The sequence below is a fragment of the Patiria miniata genome, unplaced genomic scaffold (assembly GCF_015706575.1).
Source record: "Patiria miniata isolate m_02_andy unplaced genomic scaffold, ASM1570657v1 HiC_scaffold_14, whole genome shotgun sequence".
In the NCBI taxonomy this organism is placed as follows: domain Eukaryota; kingdom Metazoa; phylum Echinodermata; class Asteroidea; order Valvatida; family Asterinidae; genus Patiria; species Patiria miniata.
In genome coordinates this window covers 1033865-1041257 of record NW_024037052.1, presented here as the reverse complement: position 1 = coordinate 1041257, position 7393 = coordinate 1033865, and the positions used below count along the sequence as shown (strand labels likewise).

The window sequence follows — 7393 nt, the reverse complement described above, 5'->3', positions numbered from 1 at the left end:
CATTTACCTGTGGGAGATGAATGCTGCACTTGGACGACCTACTTCTGTGCCCTTCATCTTCAATCTGCACAACAGAAAAAGAGAAAACTGGGAAGAAACAAAAGTGTTAGTGAAATGGCCCCAAATCTGCATCTTTGAACATTCAACGAAGACGAACGGAACTGAAACAAGGGGTGAACACAGTGGGCCGGACCAAAATAGGGAGACGAAACAGACAGACATGAAAACAGAACGCAACAAAACAGCCGGCAAACCCACCACACACACTTTCACAACGGTCGTCCTGGGGCTAAGACTGCAAAGAGGACATATCTCATCCAAAGCTGGAGATATGATCCCAATTGCAGACCAAAGACCCAGGCAGGGGTAGCTTCCACCGCCGGTGGACACAGTTTCACCTCCCCCTTACCCCCCCCTTCCCTCCCCGATAGACGTCACACGGAAAAAAGGTTACAGTTACTTAACAAAAACTTCGATGAAAACCGGCTTCTTCTCTCTTCGCAGCATTCAAAAGCTCCCTGTGGCAGAAAAAAAGAAGCAAGTATACATTGTAAATTCAATATCCAAATTTCTGACATCACGTCCTGTCATCAAACTCCAATACATTTCCATTTTATCAAACAAGTACGTTATGTCCAACTTGCCATCTCAAACTCCAAAGATACACCCAAGGTCTACCTCCACGTTAAAATCCAGCAAGCCCATTCAAATGCAAGGAAGCGCATCAAAACAGAGACGTTTTGCAAGGAGAAACATTACTCATTTACCTGTGGGAGATGAATGCTGCACTTGGACGACCTTACTTCTGTGCCCTTCATCTTCAATCTGCACACACAGAAAAGAGAAAACTGGGAAGAAACAAAAAGTGTTAGTGAAATGTCAAAACTCTGCATCTTTGAACATTCAACGAAGACGAACGGAACTGAAACAAGGGGTGAACACAGTGGGCCGGACAAATAGGGAGACGAAAAGACAGACATGAACAGAACGCAACAAAACAGCCGGCAACCCACCACACACACTTTCACAACGGTCGTCCTGGGCTAAGACCTGCAAAGAGACATATCTCCATCCAAGCTGGAGATATGATCCCAATTTCAGACCAAAGACCCAGGCAGGGGTAGCTTCCACCGCCGGTGACACAAGTTTCACCTCCCCTTACCCCCCTTCCTCCCCGATAGACGTCACACGGAAAAAAGGTTACAGTTACTTAACAAAAACTTCGATGAAAACCGGCGTCTTCTCTCTTCGCAGCATTCAAAAGCTCCCTGTGGCAGAAAAAAAGAGCAAGTATACATTGTAAATTCAATATCCCAATTTTCTGACATCACGTCCTGTCATCAAACCTCCAATACATTTCCATTTTATCAACAAGTACTGTATGTCCAACTTGCCATCTCAAACTCCAAAGATATACCCCAAGGTCTACCTCCACGTTAAAATCCAGCAAGCCCATTCAAATGCAAGGAAGCGCATCAAAACAGAGACGTTTTGCAAGGAGAAACATTACTCATTTACCTGTGGGAGATGAATGCTGCACTTGGACGACCTTACTTCTGTGCCCTTCATCTTCAATCTGCACACACAGAAAAGAGAAAACTGGGAAGAAACAAAAAGTGTAGTGAAATGTCAAAACTCTGCATCTTTGAACATTCAACGAAGACGAACGAACTGAAACAAGGGGTGAACACAGTGGGCCCGGACAAATAGGGAGACGAAACAGACAGACATGAACAGAACGCAACAAAACAGCCGGCAACCCACCACACACACTTTCACAACGGTCGTCCTGGGGCTAAGACCTGCAAAGAGGACATATCTCCATCCCAAGCTGGAGATATGATCCCAATTTCAGACCAAAGACCCAGGCAGGGGTAGCTTCCACCGCCGGTGACACAAGTTTCACCTCCCCCTTACCCCCCCCCCTTCCTCCCCGATAGACGTCACACGGAAAAAAGGTTACAGTTACTTAACAAAAACTTCGATGAAAACCGGCGTCTTCTCTCTTCGCAGCATTCAAAAGCTCCCTGTGGCAGAAAAAAAAGAGCAAGTATACATTGTAAATTCAATATCCAATTTTCTGACATCACGTCCTGTCATCAAACCTCCAATACATTCCATTTTATCAACAAGTACTGTATGTCCAACTTGCCATCTCAAACTCCAGATATACCCCAAGGTCTACCTCCACGTTAAAATCCAGCAAGCCCATTCAAATGCAAGGAAGCGCATCAAAACAGAGACGTTTTGCAAGGAGAAACATTACTCATTTACCTGTGGGAGATGAATGCTGCACTTGGACGACCTACTTCTGTGCCCTTCATCTTCAATCTGCACACACAGAAAAGAGAAAACTGGGAAGAAACAAAAAGTGTTAGTGAAATGTCAAAACTCTGCATCTTTGAACATTCAACGAAGACGAACGGAACTGAAACAAGGGGTGAACACAGTGGGCCCGGACAAATAGGGAGACGAAACAGACAGACATGAACAGAACGCAACAAAACAGCCGGCAACCCACCACACACACTTTCACAACGGTCGTCCTGGGGCTAAGACCTGCAAAGAGGACATATCTCATCCCAAGCTGGAGATATGCCCAATTTCAGACCAAAGACCCAGGCAGGGGTAGCTTCCACCGCCGGTGACACAAGTTTCACCTCCCCCTTACCCCCCCCCTTCCCTCCCCGATAGACGTCACACGGAAAAAAGGTTACAGTTACTTAACAAAAACTTCGATGAAAACGGCGTCTTCTCTTCTCGCAGCATTCAAAAGCTCCCTGTGGCAGAAAAAAAGAGCAAGTATACATTGTAAATTCAATATCCAAATTCTGACATCACGTCCTGTCATCAAACCTCCAATACATTCCATTTTATCAACAAGTACTGTATGTCCAACTTGCCATCTCAAACTCCAAAGATATACCCCAAGGTCTACCTCCACGTTAAAATCCAGCAAGCCCATTCAAATGCAAGGAAGCGCATCAAAACAGAGACGTTTTGCAAGGAGAAACATTACTCATTTACCTGTGGGAGATGAATGCTGCACTTGGACGACCTTACTTCTGTGCCCTTCATCTTCAATCTGCACACACAGAAAAGAGAAAACTGGGAAGAAACAAAAAGTGTTAGTGAAATGTCAAAACTCTGCATCTTTGAACATTCAACGAAGACGAACGGAACTGAAACAAGGGGTGAACACAGTGGGCCGGACAAATAGGGAGACGAAACAGACAGACATGAACAGAACGCAACAAAACAGCGGCAACCCACCACACACACTTTCACAACGGTCGTCCTGGGGCTAAGACCTGCAAAGAGGACATATCTCCATCCCAAGCTGAGATATGATCCCAATTTCAGACCAAAGACCCAGGCAGGGGTAGCTTCCACCGCCGGTGACACAAGTTTCACCTCCCCTTTACCCCCCCCCCTTCCCTCCCCGATAGACGTCACACGGAAAAAAGGTTACAGTTACTTAACAAAAACTTCGATGAAAACCGGCGTCTTCTCTCTTCGCAGCATTCAAAAGCTCCCTGTGGCAGAAAAAAAGAGCAAGTATACATTGTAAATTCAATATCCAAATTTTCTGACATCACGTCCTGTCATCAAACCTCCAATACATTCCATTTTATCAACAAGTACTGTATGTCCAACTTGCCATCTCAAACTCCAAAGATATACCCCAAGGTCTACCTCCACGTTAAAATCCAGCAAGCCCATTCAAATGCAAGAAGCGCATCAAAACAGAGACGTTTTGCAAGGAGAAACATTACTCATTTACCTGTGGGAGATGAATGCTGCACTTGGACGACCTTACTTCTGTGCCCTTCATCTTCAATCTGCACACACAGAAAAAGAGAAAACTGGGAAGAAACAAAAAGTGTTAGTGAAATGTCAAAACTCTGCATCTTTGAACATTCAACGAAGACGAACGGAACTGAAACAAGGGTGAACACAGTGGCCCGGACAAATAGGGAGACGAAACAGACAGACATGAACAGAACGCAACAAAACAGCCGGCAACCCACCACACACACTTTCACAACGGTCGTCCTGGGCTAAGACCTGCAAAGAGGACATATCTCCATCCCAAGCTGGAGATATGATCCCAATTTCAGACCAAAGACCCAGGCAGGGTAGCTTCCACCGCCGCGTGACACAAGTTTCACCTCCCCTTACCCCCCCCCTTCCCTCCCCGATAGACGTCACACGGAAAAAAGGTTACAGTTACTTAACAAAAACTTCGATGAAAAACCGGCGTCTTCTCTCTTCGCAGCATTCAAAGCTCCCTGTGGCAGAAAAAAAAGAGCAAGTATACATTGTAAATTCAAATCCCAATTTTCTGACATCACGTCCTGTCATCAAACCTCCAATACATTTCCATTTTATCAACAAGTACTGTATGTCCAACTTGCCATCTCAAACTCCAAAGATATACCCAAGGTCTACCTCCACGTTAAAATCCAGCAAGCCCATTCAAATGCAAGGAAGCGCATCAAAACAGAGACGTTTTGCAAGGAGAAACATTACTCATTTACCTGTGGGAGATGAATGCTGCACTTGGACGACCTTACTTCTGTGCCCTTCATCTTCAATCTGCACACACAGAAAAGAGAAAACTGGGAAGAAACAAAAAAGTGTTAGTGAAATGTCAAAACTCTGCATCTTTGAACATTCAACGAAGACGAACGGAACTGAAACAAGGGGTGAACACAGTGGGCCCGGACAAATAGGGAGACGAAACAGACAGACATGAACAGAACGCAACAAAACAGCCGGCAACCCACCACACACACTTTCACAACGGTCGTCCTGGGGCTAAGACCTGCAAAGAGGACATATCTCCATCCCAAGCTGGAGATATGATCCCAATTTCAGACCAAAGACCCAGGCAGGGTAGCTTCCACCGCCGGTGACACAAGTTTCACCTCCCCTTACCCCCCCCTTCCCTCCCCGATAGACGTCACACGGAAAAAAGGTTACAGTTACTTAACAAAAACTTCGATGAAAACCGGCGTCTTCTCTCTTCGCAGCATTCAAAAGCTCCCTGTGGCAGAAAAAAAGAGCAAGTATACATTGTAAATTCAATATCCAAATTTTCTGACATCACGTCCTGTCATCAAACCTCCAATACATTTCCATTTTATCAACAAGTACTGTATGTCCAACTTGCCATCTCAAACTCCAAAGATATACCCCAAGGTCTACTCCACGTTAAAATCCAGCAAGCCCATTCAAATGCAAGGAAGCGCATCAAAACAGAGACGTTTTGCAAGGAGAAACATTACTCATTTACCTGTGGGAGATGAATGCTGCACTTGGACGACCTTACTTCTGTGCCCTTCATCTTCAATCTGCACACACAGAAAAGAGAAAACTGGGAAGAAACAAAAAGTGTTAGTGAAATGTCAAAACTCTGCATCTTTGAACATTCAACGAAGACGAACGGAACTGAAACAAGGGGTGAACACAGTGGGCCCGGACAAATAGGGAGACGAAACAGACAGACATGAACAGAAACGCAACAAAACAGCCGGCAACCCACCACACACACTTTCACAACGGTCGTCCTGGGGCTAAGACCTGCAAAGAGGACATATCTCCATCCCAAGCTGGAGATATGATCCCAATTTCAGACCAAAGACCCAGGCAGGGGTAGCTTCCACCGCGGTGACACAAGTTTCACCTCCCCCTTACCCCCCCTTCCCTCCCGATAGACGTCACACGGAAAAAAGGTTACAGTTACTTAACAAAAACTTCGATGAAAACCGGCGTCTTCTCTCTTCGCAGCATTCAAAAGCTCCCTGTGGCAGAAAAAAAGAGCAAGTATACATTGTAAATTCAATATCCAAATTTTCTGACATCACGTCCTGTCATCAAACCTCCAATACATTTCCATTTTATCAACAAGTACTGTATGTCCAACTTGCCATCTCAAACTCCAAAGATATACCCCAAGGTCTACCTCCACGTTAAAATCCAGCAAGCCCATTCAAATGCAAGGAAGCGCATCAAAACAGAGACGTTTTGCAAGGAGAAACATTACTCATTTACCTGTGGGAGATGAATGCTGCACTTGGACGACCTTACTTCTGTGCCCTTCATCTTCAATCTGCACACACAGAAAAGAGAAAACTGGGAAGAAACAAAAGTGTTAGTGAAATGTCAAAACTCTGCATCTTTGAACATTCAACGAAGACGAACGGAACTGAAACAAGGGGTGAACACAGTGGGCCCGGACAAATAGGGAGACGAAACAGACAGACAGAACAGAAACGCAACAAAACAGCCGGCAACCCACCACACACACTTTCACAACGGTCGTCCTGGGGCTAAGACCTGCAAAGAGGACATATCTCCATCCCAAGCTGGAGATATGATCCCAATTTCAGACCAAAGACCCAGGCAGGGGTAGCTTCCACCGCCGGTGACACAAGTTTCACCCCCCTTACCCCCCCCCTTCCCTCCCGATAGACGTCACACGGAAAAAAGGTTACAGTTACTTAACAAAAACTTCGATGAAAACCGGCGTCTTCTCTCTTCGCAGCATTCAAAAGCTCCCTGTGGCAGAAAAAAAGAGCAAGTATACATTGTAAATTCAATATCCAAATTTTCTGACATCACGTCCTGTCATCAAACCTCCAATACATTTCCATTTTATCAACAAGTACTGTATGTCCAACTTGCCATCTCAAACTCCAAAGATATACCCAAGGTCTACCTCCACGTTAAAATCCAGCAAGCCCATTCAAATGCAAGGAAGCGCATCAAAACAGAGACGTTTTGCAAGGAGAAACATTACTCATTTACCTGTGGGAGATGAATGCTGCACTTGGACGACCTTACTTCTGTGCCCTTCATCTTCAATCTGCACACACAGAAAGAGAAACTGGGAAGAAACAAAAAGTGTTAGTGAAATGTCAAAACTCTGCATCTTTGAACATTCAACGAAGACGAACGGAACTGAAACAAGGGTGAACACAGTGGGCCCGGACAAATAGGGAGACGAAACAGACAGACATGAACAGAACGCAACAAACAGCCGGCAACACCACCACACACACTTTCACAACGGTCGTCCTGGGGCTAAGACCTGCAAAGAGGACATATCTCCATCCCAAGCTGGAGATATGATCCCAATTTCAGACCAAAGACCCAGGCAGGGGTAGCTTCCACCGCCGGTGACACAAGTTTCACCTCCCCCTTACCCCCCCCCTTCCCTCCCCGATAGACGTCACACGGAAAAAAGGTTACAGTTACTTAACAAAAACTTCGATGAAAACCGGCGTCTTCTCTCTTCGCAGCATTCAAAAGCTCCCTGTGGCAGAAAAAAAGAGCAAGTATACATTGTAAATTCAATATCCAAATTTCTGACATCACGTCCTGTCAT

At 45.4% G+C, this 7393-nt stretch overlaps 1 long non-coding RNA gene across 1 annotated transcript in view; it reads right to left on the bottom strand.

The window, feature by feature from the left end:
* The window catches only part of LOC119721847, a 5729-nt gene extending 2192 nt beyond the window's left edge, over positions 1-3537 (bottom strand). Inside the window, exon 1 of the long non-coding RNA XR_005270316.1 lies at positions 3479-3537. This is a non-coding gene — a long non-coding RNA (uncharacterized LOC119721847). The remainder of the gene's footprint in view (positions 1-3478) is intronic.
* Positions 3538-7393: the final 3856 nt, after the last annotated feature.